The 21,839-nt window shown below is 33.9% G+C and overlaps 1 long non-coding RNA gene across 1 annotated transcript in view; it reads right to left on the bottom strand.

The window, feature by feature from the left end:
• Positions 1 to 21,839, bottom strand: part of LOC146997024 (uncharacterized) — a 53,510-nt gene that overhangs the window by 18,908 nt on the left and 12,763 nt on the right. Inside the window, exon 2 of the long non-coding RNA XR_015040984.1 lies at positions 7,809 to 7,890. This is a non-coding gene — a long non-coding RNA (uncharacterized LOC146997024). The remainder of the gene's footprint in view (positions 1 to 7,808; positions 7,891 to 21,839) is intronic.

The raw sequence follows: 21,839 nt of genomic DNA, 5'->3' as shown, positions 1-21,839 counted from the left end.
AATAGATGCATAGTGCTTAAAAACGCGATGTATTTTTTAATTACAAACTATTGTCGTGTAAAGAACGTAGAGCAGTGAAAATTTGCTAGACTTATGCTAAAACGCATTTAAATTTCTTTATCTTATTCTGCATCAAAGTTAGTAGAACCTACGAATTTAAATCTTCTGATTCATAGACTTCTTTCGCGTTATAAAGTGGAAACACAGACATATTTATCTTTATTGTTGTGACAATACTGTAAAGTAGTTTCGTTTGCAACAACGTCAATACTGCAGAAAACACAACTACAAACTTCTCATGTTCTCAATTCATATTTGGTTTTGTATACAACAATAAATTTATCTCGAATTTCTGTGACTATTTTTTGTTATATTTTGTTTATTTGATTATACCTGGTTATAAATAAAATTTATTTGTTAATTTTTTTTAATTGAATAAAATTTATTTTTATCTTGTTTATTTTATTTTTGCCTGCATTTGGTTTTGTATACAACAGTAAATTTATCTCGAATTTCTGCGATTTTTTCTCCAAAATTGAGTTAATTTTTCCACGTTTACGCGGATGTCGAACAATCCAAGTATTTTTATTTATTTATTTTTCCAATTATTTTTAAACATTTTTTAATTACTTTTTTTAACCAATTTGTGCTACATTTCTTCAGAATTCCCGCCAAAATGCATTGCGAAATACAGTAAAACTATAGTTATACAAACCGTTTTCAGAATTTCAGTTTTTTTTTTTTTTTTTTTTTTTTTTTCAGAATCAACTGAAGAAGAGAAGAAAAAAGGAAAAAGAAGCTCGTGATTTTCCCCATGTATAAAGTGTACACGAGCCAGCTTTTCTTAAAAAGTCCTTCACGAAGGCATAACTCCCCTTAGGCAGATAGCCCTAGTGTGCTTTCCCATAATAAACTAAACTTCAGCCTCAAAATGGTTACCAAAATCTTAAATGTACTATCGCAAACAGTGAAACTTTTACGAATTTTCGCTCCTTACTCGTCAAAAATGGCACTCGAATTTCACCTTTCTTTTTCTTTATAAAATTATTGCCGTAGCTATGTCCAAAGAATAGGAGAAAAAACAGTTTTCAGGTTTTACAACAGAAGCCGTTTAATGTGATCGCGGCCAATGTTATCACTCGGTTATTAGTAGCCGCTTAAACCGGTATAGTGGTTAGCGTCGCCGACTGCCGTGACGAAAGGCTCGGGTTGGAGTCCCACAAAAAGCATAGATGTTTGTAATTGTAGAGTGTCCATGCGGCAAGGGGGCACTCTAAATATGCGGCGTTCCGAAAGTCTTCTCGAGAGGTTTGTGGTAGGGGAAGAGGAAGTGGAACACCCTCGGACCCGTTCCCGCGGAATACTCTCCATCAAAACTGGAAGCGGTGGAACTGAGTTCTGTCGCACTGTCACCTGTAAGGTGCTCAAGGCTGTTGTTCTCAAGGACACGCGTAATTTTGGGCTTCTTGCCACGAGGAATCTCGGTGGGCTTTTTGCTGACAATGCGTCAGACAGGTCAGCATTAGCAACAACAATTCGGTTATTAGTATCAAATAGCTGAATCCCCGCCGTTTTGCATAGGAAAACATCGCTTACTGTGATCAACACTTCGGTTAATATGATCAAAATATTATGAAATAATTATTTTCTTTAGAAATTGAAGTAAAGTTGCCAAATAAAAGATAAAGTAGCCAGATCATTTTTAAATACATTGTTACGTAGAAAAAAAAACTACTAATCTACATTTAACTTTTATCTCTTTAAAACTGACTAAATTGGTGGCGAAGAAAGATATCCTCCCTGGTGTTTTGGTAGAAACACCTTTGGTTTCTTTGATGTCTCTTAGATTTAAAGGTTTTGATTATGAAAGTACTAAGTTTATTTTTTTTTTTTTTTTTTTGTCGCGGCACCAAGGCACCAATTTAGTCAGTTTTAAAGAGATAAAAGTTAAATGTAGATTAGTAGTTTTTTTTTCTACGTAACAACATTATAAAAATTACAAAGCTGTAGAGCAATATCACCCGGTAAGGGATTAAAGTCTCGCCAAAAATCTTCAACCTGATAATTAATCTCGACGTTTGGTTCCGATTTTAGTCAAGCATTTAAAATCAGGCAAAAAAATTGCCTTAGTTTAACGCAGATTTCTAACAACTATACCGATTTTGAAGGAATCAGACATAGATCCGTCTTCTTCAGAATCATCAAAATATCTGTAGAATGCTTTTTCCATGAAACATATATACGCTAAACTATTGTTGCTACTCTGCCTAATATTAAATTTTGCATCTTCCAATGAAAGATGCATTTCGAGTACTACGATTAGAGGCATAAATAGCATCGATCAAGTAGTGTCCAGAAACGTTATCAACAGTTTACAAATGAACTTTATGATGATGCTTTAAAGTCATTATATCCTTGGAACACAAAACGTCGTTTCTCACTATCCCTTGCCCAAGGAACAGCTCAACATAAAGAAAGAAAATTAAGCAACATAAAGAAAGAAACTTCCATCATGTTCAAAAAAGAAAAAAAAATCCGCTAAAACAATAAAAATGAACTACATTAACATATTATCCACTGTTTCATTTCTGGCATACACTAAATCTGCACACTATAGATTCATCACATTACATTTAGGACAAATGAAGTAGCACAAAACTAAATTATCTTGTAAGGATTATGTTAATTTTATTAACAGTTAAATTTCCTTTCCCATCGATTCTTACTTCAAGTTACCACTTCCGGCCAGAACATAGTTTTAGAATCACGTCTGAATACTAAAGAGGAAGATATAACCGCGAAGTTCTACAGTCTTAGTAAGAGTGATACCAGATATTCTGGCTGCATGCGTCCGCCTTTTTAGGTTACGTTCTCGTAAGCTATTATTACGCTCGGCCATACTTCGGACCCTTGATAGCAGCTTCGCAGACAATTACCGTTAAGAGACCAATTCTGTTAGAATCTTGATACTTTCGGCTATGTCTCTTTAGTTAAGATTAGTTTAGTTTAATTCTCAGTTTCTTCAGTCCCAAGTGTCGGCTTTATTGTACAACTCCAAGAAGGAGTTTTCTTAAATTTTAGTTCAAATAATAAAGGGTTTTTACCCCTTTTATCTTGTTGTGTCCTGTCACACGAATTCAAGCGATTATTCGCTTATCAGTTCTGAAGATTCCTCAGTTCCAACAGTAACGTAGAATTACAAAGTGGGCAACCCTACCGTGGCGCCCGAACTAAAAGGGTGTTGGATGATGATTCTCCTCACCCAGGATTTGACGATTGGGTCTCCTAAAAACCCTAGTCGTCCTTTAAAAGGGGAAGTATATAAGGTATTTCTCCCGCCTTCCTAGCGTGCCTTCGTGGTGTAGTGGTGCCTCCTAGCGTGTCTGAGCCGGTATTTCAGAGGTCCGTGGTTCGATTCCTGGCGAAGGCGTTGCATATTTTTCATCTCTTCGGCTCCCAAAAATCCGAATGTCTCTACAACCTTATTTGTAAAACATTTACTGCATAACGAAAAATAGAGGGTGTTTCACACATATTTCTAACGATTTTGATTTTCTCGATTAATTTAAATATTAATATTAAAATACTATCGGAATAAGATTTAATTATCGTCTGCAGCATTCAAAATATTCTTTTCTTTAAAATGTCGCCGAAAAATAAACAACGGATCGAAGGCGCTGTCCGAAGAGGAATACTTTTATTCAACTATTCAAAAAAGATGTGAAAATCACGATTCTAAAGTTCTACACGTAAAATGAGTGACACAATTAATTCGAAACGTTTTTATATAACTGGGTAGAAGGCAAAATATGCACACCCAACAAAGGTACGTATAGCTCTTATACGTACTCATGTTTGAAAGGAAACCCCCCCCCAAAACAGCTATTGCAAAATATTTAAATATCTCCGTAGGAACCGTAAACAAAATTATAAAATCAGATGTAAAGCTAATCAGAACAAAATAATAATAATAATGGTCAAAATGAACAAAATAATAATAATCGCGTAACGCCGAAACATGTTTCTTGGCGTAAGACTACGTATGAAAATTATATGGCAAGTGAAAAATACACATATATAATTGATAACGCTTGGATATACTTTTTATCCGATTGCAATAAGAAAAGATCGCTTTACTACCGAAAAAGAGGAGAAAAAGACTTAATATGTTGTTTAGAAGAAAAAGACTTAATATTTTGATTCAGAGAAAACAAGGAAAGTTTTTTTTCTAAAGGATTATTACTGGATTCTCTTATAAAGGAAATCTCCACCCATAAACTCTTTAGCAAGACTAGGTTCTCTAAAAAAATCCCACAGATTTCTTGGTACATTAAAGGGTTTATTTCCATGATACAACACCACCGGAATTACTATTGATAATTTTGATTTTTCTTTTGTTTTATGCCTTTTAAGTAAGAGGAAGATGTATTTCTATAACTTATAAGCTATCCAATACTTTGGGCTAATTTCGGCTTCTATCAAGGCATAAACAAAAGCTTTCTGAATATTTTTCGTCTTCATAGAGAACAAGAACACTAAATCACTAAATTTTTGTTTTAAATCTTCCTAAACAAATGATTCTTTTTAAATTTTAATGGTTTGTAGATGGAATAAAGATTTACAAGATACAGGTAAATAACGGCTGAGAAATTCTTGAGCAGCTATTGGATCGGAAAGGCATTTTTTAGCTAGACCATCATGATTTAATCTTTTTGTCATAAATGCAGCTTCTTAAAATCATTAAATAGGTGGAAATATATGCTTTTTATCTGGATTTATACTAAAATGTATTCTAATTTTTTTTTTTTATTGCAATGGGCTCATGCTATATAGAAATATTCTGATAAATGCACGCCGCATAATGTCACTTTAACATTTTGAAACTGTCACTTTAGCATTTTGAAATAACTGTTGCTTTAGCAATTTAACATTTAGCATTTAACTGTCACTTTAGCATTTTGAAATAACTGTTGCTTTATCATTTTAACATTTAGCATTTAACTGTCACTTTAGCATTTTGAAATAACTGTTGCTTTAGCATTTTAACATTTAACATTTAACTGTCACTTTAGCATTTTGAAATAACTGTTGCTTTAGCATTTTAACATTTAGCATTTAACTGTGGCTTTAGCATTTAGAAATAACCTAGCAAGGTGGAGCAAAAGAAAATTTTAAAGTAACGGCAAAAGAACAGAAAGTAAATATACATGAGAAAATATGATAACTATATGTAAATCATGTTCCCCAAAATAGCCAAACATATGGAAATACTAATTCATTTGTTAAAAAGATTTGAAATTGAAATCATAAATTGAGTCGATGTGACCAATAAAACTAATTTCGCTTACTTTAAATACATAATAAGTTTTCTCTTGAATTCAACGTCAAACCAAAAATAAAAAATTAAAATTAAAACATGATGCCTTGCATTTTAAAACATTTTATGACTAAAAAAGTGATTTCTGAAAGCCTGTGATAAGAAAGAAAATTGCGAAAAGACTTTAAAAAAAATATGTGCTTCAAAAGGAGTTGGTTCATGGTACCGATTAGGCGATTATTTAAATTTTCTTAAGAAATAAAGTGAAACATATTCTCGCTTCAGAAATATGATGTAGATTTTATTACTGAACTAATGAAATCAGAATACTCTGTTACTTGTTGCGAACGACAAAGAAATAAAAAGAAAACATGGTGAGTACATCGTCCACTTTTGCTTTAAAAATCAATCTGGGTATATGGATAGATAAAAAGAAGAATCCATTCCAATTGAGAATAGTGAATTTTCAGCTTTGAAAAGCGAAGCATCAGAGGATCTAGGATCGTATCTTTTCTTCTGTCATCAACTTCTAAGAGTTCTAACCAGTAGTTAAACATTTTACCAAAGGCCCTTAGTAATCATAATAAAATAAGAGGTGTATTAAAAAATACACCACGCCCAAAAGCGAGATCGATGTCATGAGATAAACTCAGTAAATAGTCATTTTTAAATGCAATTAAATGGCATGTCATTAGCAGTGGTCGGTGCAAAATAAATCCTAAGTTTTATAAAACTGCTAAATAAAACGTAAAATAGGACTGTAGAAGCTCAAAAAGGTGAATTTGAAGAGAATAATGTCCTTATTCTTCAGAAACACAATTCGGGTACTGTAAAATTAATAAATCATGCTAGAAAATTTATTTCCTTAAAGTTTCTTTCACGGGATTTTTTATCTCAGTTACAAACTTTGTCACGTTAGGTTAGAAAAGATATGCCTTTTTCGTACGAGTTCTACACAGGATGTGGTTTTATAACCCAGGCGCCTGCTGACAAGTGTTTCTAACACCTGAGCCTTCCTTAAAGTTAAGGAGATAAAAAAAAGGGGTTAGAAGGGAAGGAAAGAGAAGAAGAGGCCAGATAGGCAGAGCGTACTCGATATAGCAACTGCCGAGATACGATAAGGAGAAAAATGTTAAACATCATTGTGTTTTTTTTCGTATGAGTAGAGCGATAGTTGCTCTTTACTTACTGGATCCTTTGGGGAAGTCTTCCCGGCACGACGTTCGCATCTGTAATGAAGAGTTCGATCCCAAGTTGTGTTTCTTTTCGACGCTTTCAATGGCATGCGAGCGTTTGCGCAAACTGCACGACACATCAGCATACAAACGCACTTCCCATCCCTTCGCACTCCCAGTTTGGTCGCCAACAATTTCTCTCCCGCATTTTGTTCCCTTGTGGCTCGTAAGGACACAGACGCCAATAGGGGGAAGAAACGCATAAATAAACAGCCCCGCTGCTGACAGCTTAGGCTCTACCTGCGGGAACTCTCTAAAATTTACGTTTACTAATCAAGGACACTAGGGTGCCGATGAACGCCCTGGGAAATTTGGATCGTCGGTCGAATAAGTGAGAAAAGACTCTCGGAGGGGTCTGCAACAAATTTCTCCCTACTTCGCATCACATTATGTTTCGGCTACGCGGGACTTGACGTCGAAAGGAACCATTCTCAGAACCCGCGCAATTCCAGGAAACACATGTAGCTAGGTTACCATTCTCACTTACTACAAAGATTTGAACGCCAAACAGTAATCGATTATCGCTCAAATCGGGGTCACGTGATCCTTCAGAAGCAGAACTTTCGTCTGATTGGTTGTCTCTACCCGGGACCCGAGATATTTTCGGCGAGGTTTAAAAAAATCCCGCGTAGCCGCAACATTGCTTCCGTAGCTAGGCGGGACTTCGCTTCGGGCGGGGATCTTTTTTCTAGGAATCCTCCTGTTTAAACCAGTGATACCAGAATCTCGTTTCTCAGAAAAGTCGCGTCCTAGCAGGGACTGCAGCCATGTGTGATAACCTCTTTAGCCGCAACAGAGCGTTTATCTCGAAGCTTTACAGCCCTACTGGGAAACCTAGCATCTGCTCATCCATCTTCTTGGGTGAGCGGACTCTTTCCTTCCGCGCAGCCATAGGCGTAAGAAAGTAGCGGGAATAAGCATGATGACAGCATCCAATCCTGTGTTCGCCGTTTCTTTCCCTGTTATTTCACTCTTACGAGTAAATGTTAGACTTGTACAAGTAGAGATAGACTCCCGAAGTACGAGACAACAACACGGAAGTGAGCGACACTTAACCCCAATTTAAGCGAATCGAAATATCATTAATGGAACATTCGTTGAGACGAATTTCACTGAGAAGCATTTCGATATAAACCTATCATTATTAAATACTTGGCAAAAGTGGAATTGTATGCATTCCTACCTTACAATCTTACATTTTTTATTATTGCACTGAGTTTCTAGTCATAGTAAGAGAAAAGAGGTAAAATCTTTACCTGAAATCGCCGCACGTGTTTGGGATTCCCTGCGTTTTTTAGACAGTTCTGATTGCACTTCAAGAAGAACTTCAGAAAAAACCTGAAAAATATGGCAAGGTATATTATTTCTTAGATTTAAGTTTTAAACTCATTATACAAATGACATTTTTCAATTTATCTTTAGTGAATGAATGCGAGATAAGTTTGTCACTTGCGTTACTAAAATAATTTTAGTTCACTAAAAAACAATTGCTCAAAATAAAGCAATTTTACAAGACATAGTGGAAAAAGTCAGCGTATGAACGATAAAAACATTTACCATAATTAAAAAAATAAACAGAGAGAGAAGTATAGTCATTTAATCAATATTAGTGTTGCGCTCTTTAATATAAATATTATCATTTCCAAAAGCATAGCCTAAAATAAGTAAAATTATAGGAAAATATGCAGTTTTCATTGTTAATGCAGTCTAGAGTTGTTTGTCATTAGTTAAACAGTCATTAAACTAATTTTAATGTTATTCTATTATCACAGGGAACCCTTTCACTTTCTTAATTAACCTGCTCATTAATAAAGGCTCGCCCCCCCCACACACACATACTGATGAAGCAACTGAAGCTACCCAGCAATTACGATCATGTCCTAGTGTCGAATTCCGATTACAGAAAAGGCAGTTGACTGCACCTGGAGCTTACAACTCGGGTTTGCCCGTGGGTAAATGTATATTCGAGTTTCTTTTGTAAGAAACTTTTAGAAAACTCTCAACGCAGGACCTTCTCCTTTTAGGCTGTTACTTTTTGAGCGTTTCACCTGATTAATGTTTTCATAAATTTATGTATCAGGTAGTATTCTTGATATTTTACAAAATATCATTTAAACTGCACAACATATTTCAATAATTTTTTACAAAAACACATTATCACAGACACTTTTAAACGTTTAACTTATCTTTTTGGCTTGTACACTTGCTCATTAAAATTTTATCTTTTTGATTGTTTCCTTCAAAGGGTAGCATTTTACAAAGACTTAAAGTATATCTCCAAGTCTGCAGCATATCTCCAAAAATGAAAAATATTATTTATTTATTACCATCAGTTTATTTCTAATTTGGTAATGCTTCATAGTTTAAACCATTTCCTTGATAGTTTTTTGTTTTACATTCTCGTGCTGTACCTGATGTTTTTTTAATTGATAAATTAAAAGAAAACTTAACTATACTTCTTGAAATGTAATAAAAATTTGCTCATTCTATCATAGCACTCTTTGTTGCAATAACTTCACCATTTTAAAAAACTCAGAGAAGTAAAAAATTCAAAATTACATTTTTATTTTGAAATATGGCCTCACCTCACAATAATACGCATTTTCGGTTATTTACATAAATATTGTTCTGTTTTCTAGTTTACGTGCAAAACTTTTTGGTTGCAATTAAAATAAATAAATAAATAAATTATAAATAAATAAAACACAAATCAAAGGATTAAAAAGGAAATCAAATAAAACAGAAAGTAATTACTCAGTAATCTAATAAAAAGTTTCATACAGCCATGCATAAAACCAACTTTACAAATAAGAAAAATGAGAAAAGCTCAGCACAAAGCAGAAAATCGTTTTTTCATGGGTGGAACGCACTATACTTGGAATGCTATGGAATTCTAGGGAATTTCCTTACGAAAACCTTCAAGCCATTCTACGTTATTTATTAGATCGCTATCATACAGTATTTGTAAAAAGATCTGAAAAATGTAAAGTTTTAGAACAATTGGCCATATCATAGATTTTAAATCTGGATAACTTTTGTTGCCCCAAGGTGAATAATTTACTGCCAGATCCCTTTAAATGCAGATTTCATTCTCCAAATCACTCGCACTGTGCTTTATTCAAGGCAACTACTTTCGCAAAATTTATTTCAAATATATAGTACCAGTGACGTAAGATATAGGATATCCTTCTCCGTCAATATGCCAACGTGTGCAGATCAACACTTACATGAATTAGAGCTATTATCTAAAAGTTAAAAGGAAAGCAAATATTCTTCGAAACTATACAAATCCTCTAATTAAAGATGTCCGTGAATAAGTTATGAATTGATTGCATGGAAACTTTCCTTTGACCGAAAACAAGAAACAAAATTTTGCGCCTTATAACAAAGAACTGCGCCAGTTAGCGAAGAGAAAAATTCCATCGTACAAAAAGCGTCAACTTCTGATTCAAAGGAGCGAAGGGTTTTTAAGTTTCCAGCAGCAATAACTGCACTATCCTCGTTATTCAATGGAACACGCTAGTATGAACATTTTGAGCATGAACAACGTCTAGTAGATAATCATTTATCTGATTTGGACAAACAAATGAAATCCGTCTTCAAATATGTCTAACTTAAACGACAGTGAAAAGGTCACTCTTTATACGCAAGCGTTTCAAAAGTACATTGAATATCTTATTTATACCGGAGATTGTATCGAAAGCAAATAAAACGAGTAGCATAGAGAATGCAGAAGTTTATAAGGTTAAAGGAATTAAAAGAGAAAGTTTCAGATTATAAACCTGATATTTTTTAGACATTTTACACTCAACTCCCCGCTACTGGAAAAAATTTGGTTAAAGATATACTTCACTTTCACACACTAGCAGCATAGCGATAAACTCTCTTGAAATGCGTTGATAGTACATGGAAAAGATGAAACAGGCATTGTTCCACTAGTTAAAACGACCAGCTTCGAAGCAGAAGAAAAGCTCTTCGGGGTCGTTTTGTGTTCTATGATATTTTAAAAGATATAAAATTTTCTTTGATGTATGCTCTACCTTCACAACCCGGGTAAAATGTTGAAACCTAAGCATGTAACGAGATCGTATGCAAGAAAGAATAACTGGATTTCATCTTAAAACTGATTTTAACTTCTGACTTATCCCATTTCTTGTTTTTTATTTTGCTTTGTCATGTTTTAATGACAAATGGCTTCAAAAAAAATCAAATTACCTTTATTTATATCAAAAAAAAAATAATAACAAGTCGAAAACACCATCTTTATGCGATACAAAACCTTAACTTAAAACAGTCATAAAAGACCTTTTAATTTATTACAAAAGTTTAACTGTTCGTTACAAAGCCCAAAAATCACCTCAAGAAATATGATTTTACAATGTTCTATAAACATAAACTAGGCTTTAAAAGAAGAAAATTACCTTTTATTTATGAAAAGAGTTTTATATTTAAAGGTCGAAAACTCCTTTTTGTCTGATATGAAACTTTAAATTTAAAAGAGAAAAATTGCATCTATATTTATGTTTCAAACTTAAATTTCATAAAATGAAAAATGACCTCACATTTTACTTGATATCGTTGTGCAATTCATAGATGTCAGAACGATCTTTTTTCTCTTAAACAAAGTTGTAACCAATATTTATGTTATCGAACAAGATTTTGGAATTCAAAATTTTTAATTAATGAATCAGAAATGCAGATATTACATGCAGAAATGCAGTTTATCAGGAATGCAGATATTCACAATGAACTTAAAGTTCTAGAAATTAAAACGTTTATGGTCAAAATTGCCAGAAAAGTCAAAAACATCCACAAGGTTGAGAATGAGAGTATTCCTTTACTTAGCTACGATTATAATGAAATTAATAACGCCAGAAGGCCAGGAGCAATTCTAAGGGCATTAAACTAATGATTATGAAGAATTTTATTTAATTTTACTTTATTTAGCATTCTCTGGAAACATATTTTCATAATATGCCTTACAGCTTTCATTTTTTAACAGTAATTTCTTATTATTGATTCTATTTTAAATTTAATACTCTTACTTAGAAAAAATTGTAATTCCTAGCAGTAGATAATCATGGACCTTATAAGATATATATAGCAGTATATATCTTATAATAGACCCACTGGGTTAGTCTAGTGGGTCTATGATTATCAGCCCACTGGTTAGTAGGTCCATGTAGATAATCATGTGACATAGTAAACCCCTCCTCCCTCTTCGGCTCTACCAACCCTCTAAAAGTATGACTCTGAACCTCGCCTTCATGTCAATAGCGAATGTTTGCGCCCCGCTTTAAAATGTTACAGAGTCACAATTTTTGTATACATAAACGTCTTTGCACTTTCGTTCTACAATGTGCATTCAGAAGTTACAGAACATGATTGCATAATGTAATGGTGGATAATTAAACATAAGTACTTGATTAGGTATAATAGTAATGGATAAGTAAAGCTGACATTAGTACAAACTGTGTATAATCAAGTGCAGTGATTAGATATAATATTCAAAGCAAACTGTACAAGGCTATTTGTGCATACATTATATGTAATTACTTACCACTAATATTTATCACTACTTTCTGATATTCAAAGCAAACTGTACAAGGCTATTTGTGCATACATTATAATCAGAAAGTAGTGATAAATATTAGTGGTAAGTAATTACATATAATGTATGCACAAATAGCCTTGTACAGTTTGCTTTGAATATCAGAAAGTAGTGATAAATATTAGTGATAAGTAATTACATATATTAAAGTATCGTAAGCAAACAATTGTAGAGAGTAATTACAAAATTACATATAGTACAGTACCGTGTTTATGAGGAGAATTCAGCTCAGTTAGATTGAAGACACCGAAGGCAGAGGTTTGTCTAACAGCTGGGCTTAATTTTTCTATTTTATTTTTCATTTGTCCAAATACCGTTAAAAATACTTGTATTTGTGCAAACACAGTTTTACTGCTTAAATTTTTATCAATGTTTAACACCAGTCCTACTCTCCTCCCCTTTGTTGGCTCGACCAATCAAAATCGTCTGGCTCTGAAAACCCTCCTCTACCAAAAATGCCTGCCGATAGCACTCATGCTACCCTTTCTCTCCTCCTTCTGCTACTTCCCACAATGAAATCTATATTTAAAATAGAAGAGAAACACGCCAATGTGACAGTGACAATTAAAATCGCAATAACAACCTTGTATTTAGCGTAAGTATATTAAAACACTCGACAGATTTCGATGGCAGCTAAAGGTGCCTCCACCTCACCAGAACGAAATTCCTAGAGAAGGGGGAAAAAAAGAAAAATAAAGCAAAGGAGTCTCAGAAACACGTGGTCCTTATCAGCACTAGGACCACTACCTAACAAGTAACTAAACAAGTAACGTTCAAATAATTCAAAGGGTAATTTTACACGAACTATTTCGGTATCTGTTCGAAATTTGTCTGAAAGTGCAAGCTGCTTAAAAGCTGAAATAGAAGTCAATAAAAAATGAAAGGAAAAATTTTCAAATAAAGCTACAGTAAAAAAAAATAAAAAAGCAATTTCTGATAAAGGTACAATAAAAAAAAAAGATAAGAAAGAAGTAATTCTTTTGTTTAAAAACGTATATGGGGGATGAAAACGTATTCGTCCTGAATAGAAAAAGCTTTGAACTTTCCAAGAAGAAATAGGCCTTGAAGAATTTCGCTATCTCTACAGGAATTTGCGAAACTAAGAAAGAAAACTAAATTGCAGTGGCTTTAGTTGCATTAAAACTGGCTGCCCAGAAGAAACTTTCATTATGTTTAGCAAGTGAATGGCTCGGTATTCTTTAGCCCAATTAATTTCGGTTACCTTTCCATGACTTGGAGCAAAGAGAGAAAGAAGCATTCAACTGATAAAATGTTCGAGATCTAGAAAATCGGAATCTATTGTAATAAGGCACCGGCAGTTGCAGAGGAGAATCGCAGGACCAGTGAGAACCACCTTAAGGATCTTTAAAGAGCAGACAACCCAAATGGGTCATGTGACTGCTCTGCGGTGGCCTTATAACCCAGATGTCAGCCAATCTTGTCTAAGCCCTTCGAGACCTCTTAAAACAGATTTGGGGATTTACCTGTCCCTCTTAACTTCGGCCAGCAGGGAGATCAGTAGACGCGGCGGACTTCGCGGCCCATGTCCTGTGGTTCAAAGCTTTAGGCTATTTTTTGACTTCATTTCTTTCTTTAGGCAGCACGTCTTTTTTTTATCCATTACACATGTTTTTAAGTTTCTGCAAAATTTTTTCCCCTGCTCTTATATATCACTTTTATAAAGAAAACGCTTTCGTCTCGATGATGGATACTTCATTTTGTGGGACAATTAAGTTGTTCGCGATTATTAGTCAAATTTGACCGCGGACAACAAGCAGGGTAAAAATTTTATTGCGTTACATCCAAAGCTGCGCGTAAATAAATATTTAATGAACAATGTATTAGTAGCACGGGAAAAATTGCAATCGAAATACTTTTTCCTTTAACAAGGTGTATTTAATTATAGCAAAGCACACTAAGGCTATCTGCCTAAGGGGAGGGATGCCTTCGTGGAGGAGTTTCTAAGGGAAACTGGCTCGTATAAACGTTACACATGGGGAAAACCACGAAAACACCCATGCAGCCAGCCCGTTCGAGGGATTCGAACCTCGGACCGAACTACCAGTGTTCAGCGACTCGGCCGCTGGTGGGCCTTTCCTTTAACAAGAAACGTGAATCAAGTTTTAAGCCTTGCTTAGCATCATTTCAGTGTCCAACAGGGAAACTATTCTTTATCCATTGTCCTGAGTTTTTGTTTCCATTAGTTTTTTATAAATTCCTTAACCAGTTAACTGTAATTGACGAGTATACTCGTCATGTGTGTAATGAAATGGAAAGATAAGAGGGAGATTTATTTAGTAAGTATTGTACATAATGACAGCGTAATAGAAACAAAAAAAAAAAAAAAGAAAAGAAAAAGAATAACAAAGAGAATGGAGCTAGTGATTGATTATAATAAAAAAAAAAAAATGGGTGGAACGGATATGAGCGAATATCGTAGCTTACTCCATAGCAAGAAAACGAGTCAAAAAGTACTACAATAAGATATTTCTCCATTTCTTAGACATTATGTGTCTGAATACATTCATATTATATAAAAAAAATAATGGAAGATTACCGCGTATATGAACTTTTTGCTCAAATTTATTGAAGACACTTTTGCGACGTATCCAACTGAAAGAAATAAATCGACACAAATTCGTCATTTAGGCGGGATTAAACCAATTAGGCGGGAGTCGTGTTTCGGATTATATACCCGGAAGATCGGAAAAAAAAAATACCCTACGCGAAGATTATCTAATTATACTACGCGAAGATACTAATTATCTAATTACACTACGCGAAGGTGTTCGCATTGCTACAAACGTAAGATCAGGACGGAATCGCGTTACTGGTGTTCGATTTGCAAATTCCCATTGTGTATCCCCCTGTTTCGCTGAATATCGCCACAGCAGGAATTTAAATTCTTACTTTTATATGTATAATATTTAATTTAATTTATTGCGTCGTTTTTAGTTTAATATGCATGTAATATATGCTTATGTTAACCCAATAAGTAAATATTACTAATTTTCAATTTTATAAAATAAACCCATCCTTTTTCATCCAATATCTTACCAGCGCAACTTACTCTGTGATGGACGAATAGACTCGTCATGGCTCGATTCCGGCGACACAAAACGGTGCACACTCTTAAGCAAGGGCGTCACAGTTAACTGGTTAAGATAAAGGCATTCTTTTATGAAATATTATTTTCCTCATTGGTCGAAAATGAATGCTCTTTGATATTATATTTAAATATTTCCTTCGGTCTTCATTATGGTGTTCAAAGCATCATGTTTAAATATTATGCAAGTTTGCACTGCATCCATTTGTCCCACACGTTCATAGTTCAAGTGCATCTGACTATCTATTTATCCTGACTTTTTTAAAATCTTTTTTTTTTTTTTTTTTTTTTTTTTTTTTCCCTCTTTGTTTTTGTACTCGTTCTTTAAATTTCTCATTCTAAAAACCTCTTGGTTAAGTGAATCTTTTGTAAGCGCTTATTATCGAACCTCATTTATCCAGAAGGAGAATGAGCTATTTATAGTAACATTTCACCCTGTCTATTCCGAGAACAGAGACACTCTGGCGCTAGGTTCACTTAACAGTATTATATTTCGTTCATATTATAACTCAGAATGCACAAAATTTATATCATTTAAGAATTATCTAATCGTTGCCACATGTTCTATTCAAATACTATAATAAAGCTAGAACGAATTATAAAAGAAATTAAGCAAACAAACCAAAAAAGGAACAGTTTTTCACAGACCATTGAGTATTTCTCATTCAATTAATTCAGTTCTCACTTCGCGACAAGGCAAAAATACATAAAAACTCAATATCTGTATTAAAAATTACGAAATAAATCTTAAACACTTATTTCCTCGAAAACATTCCAGAAAGGATTAAGCATGATTTAATTCGCAATAATAAATGAAGGCGTTATTTTTGTTGTTGCGAAGCTACGTTTCTCTAGATCGGCAACAAATCCACTACTCTGCTGTAATTGTTGATAATTGTAAAAATATTGCATACAGATTTACTAAAGGCATAAAAACCTCAACCGGAAGATAAGTTTGTTTATCTGCCGTTATGGGAATCAAATATGAAGTGTGAAAGTCTTATGAGCATTAAAGTATGCCTTTAGAAAAAAAATCTGATGTGTACACCACATGACTTCCTTGTACGGAATATTAAATTATACGCATTTTGTCTTGCATTTCGTTTAAACTTATTGGATTGAATTAAACCTACTTCGCCGACAGCGCATAAACCACAATAGAATAAATGCATTCTTTAAAATTCACTTTATTTGTTTACCATAGCGACATTCTGGCGCTGGGTTCACTTAACAGTATTGACAAATAATAAAAATGCTTCAAATTATGATTTTTATAAAATAACAGTGAACACAAAAGCATAAATTCAAATTATGGAAGTCTAGAAATGTACGGAAATATTAAGGACAAACTTTATACGAATTTTGAAAACTGAAGTAAGAAAGTGAAAAAAGGAAAATGTATAATTGCCGCATGCGTACGAGAAAGGGCTTTTATACACGCACCTAGTACACAATCAAATTAGGATAAACAAAATATCTATTATTAGCAAAAGAAAAAGTTGAGGAAAGTGTGACGACATATGCACACCTCGGACACACAGGTGCTTAATGAGAAGAACTTCTGTTTTGTTCAGAGACTAATTGACAGAGAACTTTCAGGAAAGGTGTAGCGGAAATCTCCTGGTATGGTTTCCGGACATAAGGGACAGTAATTTCCTCATTCCAGGTATTTTTCCGACAATGTGTTGAATAAGCTTTATTAAAATTGGTGGCAGCAGTACAAATAGAAATCCACGAAGTTACGAACATCTGTTCGAAAAAGAGAATACAGCTCATCGTTAAGCTGTGTGGATCGGAAATATCAAAATGAAATATTGTTATTAAATGTAATAATTTACATAATAAACATGATTAACTTTTCCCTTTCGAACTGTTAATGAAAGGTACATTTAAAAAATTACTAAGAATGTTTACATGATTATTAAGAGCACAAAGAAAAACATTTTCTGACATGTGTAACGTGTATATGAGCTAGTTTCCTTTAGAAAGTCCTCCACAAAGGCATCACCTTCCCTTAGGCAGCTAGCCCTCGTGTGCTTTGCCCTAATCATCTAAACCAAACCAAAACCCTTCTCCAACGCACATTTTCCATAGAAGGCAGATTACGTGCATTTGTGCATCATTCAGATACTGCTTTAGGAGGATTAGTTAGCAATTTGTATGTGCAATAATAACACAGCCAGGGAATAATTAATTGCTTATAAATTCCAGGATAAATAGCACACCATATATTAACATGTTAGGCGCTTACTAAGACTTGTTCATAATGGTTGACAGCTTTAATTCTCTTAGTCTTGATGTTCGTAATTATTTGTACAGAGTGTTTCTATAGAAATCCAATATTGAAAATTTTGCAGTTTTGAAGACGTTTAAAGAACTTTTTCAAGTGTTATACTGAATATTTTGAAGTTGACATTTAAAGAATTCTGGGAGGAAAAATATCTAAAGTGTGCAATATTTCAAAACAGAAATATATTTACACTATTATGTAAAAGTAAGGGATTAAAACATATAAGCAGTATGAAGTTATACATTGTAATTGAAATATAAATCAGATTTGAAATAAAATCGATAAAAAGAAAAATATTTAAGGAAAAACAAACCGAGTGTGAAAATCTCTCCTTGGAGGATGAACACCACATAACTATACTTACCAGTTTAAATTTTTATTTTCCGTTCTCAATCAAAAAACCTTTCAAAAAAAAGGGGGGAAAGGGAAAATAACATAACGAATACTGAGAAATATTTGAAAGAATATTACGAAGCATTATCTCAATTCTCTATTGATCATTCACGTTTAAAATACGCAATGAAATTTGTTTTTCGGACTGGATCTACTGATCCGCTGCAGTCAATATTTTTTTCTCCGGTCATCTGAATCCACAGATCCTAAACATATCTCACAGTTACAAGCAAGGTATGATACTTTGCTCTCGTTAAAATAAAAACGAATGATATTGGAAATTATATCCTACATCTCGTTTGCCATTCAAATGGGGAGAAGCGAACAAATTTCTTTTCTTTTCTTGGAAAGAAATTTCATTTACGTGGCAGGTGCTAGGAATTGAATTCAAATTTCTACCGAAAGCGCTAGTTTATCCCAAGTAAACACATGTTTTACGTAATTTATGGCATCATCTTTTCCTTCTGTAAAGAATTTATCACTTAACTAAGCTGGTTGAGGTTTGGGTCCCTACATCAATCCCACCTGCGGATTCTAAGGCAAGTAATTCACGAATCTTTTCCCAGAAACCATTCTTCACCACCAAGAGCAGATTAATTCAGTTCTCACTTCGCGGCACGGCAAAATACATAAAATTTCACAATATCTTCATTAAAATTTGAAAGATATAGAGAAACATAAAACACCAAGTACAGTTAAAACAATTTTTAAAATTAAAATTACAGTTTCTACGCAAAAACAAGCTAATAATTTAAATGATAATTCCAGAATGAATTAAGCATAAGTTAATTCGCAAATCGGCTATTCTAAGTTTCAAATGAAAACAAACATGGCTGCCATGGTAATCAGAAGTGAGGCTTAGTTGCACTTCAAAAAACTTTTAAATTATTGATAATTACACAAGTATTGCATGCAGGTTAACTAAATTCATAAAAGTCATAACCAGAACTACATAATTTTGTAATTTTTAAAGCAAAAAACCCACAATTTACAAACATATAAGAATAAAGAAACTGAGTTTACTGAGCCGACTAACAGAGTGGATATATATATATACAGTTAATATATATACTTGGATGCTGCCGACTGCAACCAAAATGGGAGGTGCACATCTACATGTTATAGCAGTCCTATGTACAAAATTTCAACCTTCTCAGGCTGCTCGTTTTTGATTTATACGAGATACGTACAGACGCCACGAAAAAAATCTCTTCAGAGTTCATTTTAAATAAGTTTTATAATTTTCTTGATGGAAAAGAGTCTTTTATTCTGTCCTTACGTACAGATGTCATTCAAAAACATAGTTAAATTGCATTCGAAAGCAGTCAAAATAGATATTTTCGTTGAAATACGATACCCGAAATATTTCGCGGTTAGAATACTTCCTTTTTACTTCGTACAAGGAAGTAAAAAGACTATAGAAAAGTTATCTTCGAGTCTTGTTATTACAGAATGTCAGAGGAAGGGTCTATAAGACCTTTTTATTTGAACACAAAAGAAGTTACAATGATCCAGCTTAGGTTTACACAAGCCACAACTTCTGGGTTAACTTAAATACGTAATGTTGAACTAACTCAAATGTAATAGATTAGCCTAACGGCTCACAGTATAAAGTAACGCGCAGGAAAGGCTCTGGTTTGTAGGAAACCGACGAGACAAGCCTAGTGGCTAAAAGCACTCAAAGCCACAGAATCAAATCGCTAGTAAATCCCGGTACAGCGTGGTCACAAGTAGGCAGAACATGCTTTAAAATTAACATACGAAACCTTCTCATCAATTTCACTTCTTTCTCATTCAATCTGTATAAACGCTCGTTAAATTCTGGCATGAAAAGCGTGGGTGAAAAAGAGAGTGGCAGAAAAGTAGTTTAAGACAAATGCAGTACATGAATACAGGTACATCTTGAATGATGAATGATGTGTTCATGAATACTCATGTGTGCAGAAGACTGCAGTAAGATTGCTAAGGCGTTGATTATTGTAGCATCGCTAACAACATAGATAAAAAATCTGATGTGTACACCACATGACTTCCTTGTACGGAATATTAAATTATACGCATTTTTTCTTGCATTTCATTTAAACTTATTGGATTGAATTAAATCTACTTCGCCGACACTGCATAAACCACAATAGAATAAATGCATTCTTTAAAATTCACTCTAGTATTTGTTTACCATAGCGACACTCTGGCGCTAGATTCACTTAACAGTATTATATTTCGTTCATGTTATAACTCAGAATGCACAAAATTTTTAAAGAATAGAATTATTTAATCGTTGCCACATGTTCCACATTCAAATACTATAATAAAGCTAGAATGATGTATAAAAGAAATTAAGCAAACAAAACAAAAAAGAAACAGTTTTCACAGACGATTAGTATTTCTCATTCAATTAATTCAGTTCTCCCTTCGCGACAAGGCAAAAATACATAAAACTCATAATATCTGTATTAAAAATTACGAAGTAAATCTTAAACACTTATTTCCTCGAAAAATTGTTGATAATTCTAAAAATATTGCATACAGATTTACTAAAGGCATAAAAACCTTAACCGGAAGATAAAAACAACATAATTCAATCATTTTTAAAGCAAAAAATGTACAATTTACAAACATATAAGAGTAAAGAAACTGAGATCACTCAGCCGGGTAACAGAGTGGATGGATATATATATAAATATATTTATATACGTTTGGCACGGCCGATTGCAACCAAAATACGAGGTGCACATCTACATCTTATAGCAGTCCTATATACAAAATTTCAACGTTCTGAGGCTACTCGTTTTTGAGTTATGCGAGATACGTATGTACATACGTTCGTACAGACGCCACGAAAAATTCTGTTCGAAATTCATTTTAAAGCAGTTTTATAATTTTTTTGGAGGAAAAGAGTCTTTTATTCTGTCCTTACGTGCAGATATCAAGCAAAAACATCGTTAAATTGCATTCGATAGCGGTGAAAATGGAAATTTTCGTTGAAATATGCTGCCTGAAACTTTTCGCGATTACAATACTTCCTTTTTACTTCGTACAAGTAAGTAAAAACACTGTTAAAAAGGCAACAAGATGTTGTAGCAATAATTAATGGGCAGTGCCCCAGCAATGACTGCACCTTGAGGCGCACAAGCGTTCACTAACGCTGCATAAGAAGATGCCTGTTCACATGCTAGTGCCAGTCATTCATTCCCCGAAGTGAACTGTGCAACACGACGCGTGACCGCCACTTTGAGCTCTTATTATTATCTACGTGTTCCGTCCTACACGGAAGGGAACGATCCCTTCCTGGAGGATTTTCTAAGGGAAACTGGCTCGTACTTAACCCGTTACACATGGGGAAAACCACGAGAACGCCCATCCAGCCAGCCCGTTCGCGGGATTCGAACCTCGGAACCGAACTACCAGTGTTCAGCGACTTTACCGCTCGGCCGCTGGTGGGCTCGACTACTGGTGAGCCTATTTTGAGCTCATCTACGAATCCGATTATGCAACTTTTTGTATCGTTCATTCGCTTTCTCAGCACTATTATAAGTTCATGTCGGAATTCTTATTTTACTCTTTTCTGCCTCTCATAGTGGAGTGTTCCATGGAGTGTAATTATTGCTCGTTTGGATGGGTACTATCACCCTTCTGATTTTGTAAAAACAATTGACAGTCACTCTGCATACGAAAAATCCTAATACAATGTTACTTTTACATATTTATTTTACATGCATAAAACATAATAAAGGTTTAAGTACTGGAGAATCTCAACAGAACCAACTCGCTAACTTCAAAAAAACATTTCTCTTTAAGAAATTAACTATATATCGCAAGTTTTCCCATAATCCATACGCGACTAAAATGTTTACACACAACTCAAATGTTTTCAACTAATACTCTAA

This window comes from Stegodyphus dumicola, chromosome 5 (genome assembly GCF_044657685.1).
Source record: "Stegodyphus dumicola isolate Sdum_Otavi_A_Nest chromosome 5, ASM4465768v1".
NCBI lineage: Eukaryota > Metazoa > Arthropoda > Arachnida > Araneae > Eresidae > Stegodyphus > Stegodyphus dumicola.
Note: the sequence above shows the minus strand (reverse complement) of the source record. Positions and strands in the feature narration are given on the sequence as shown.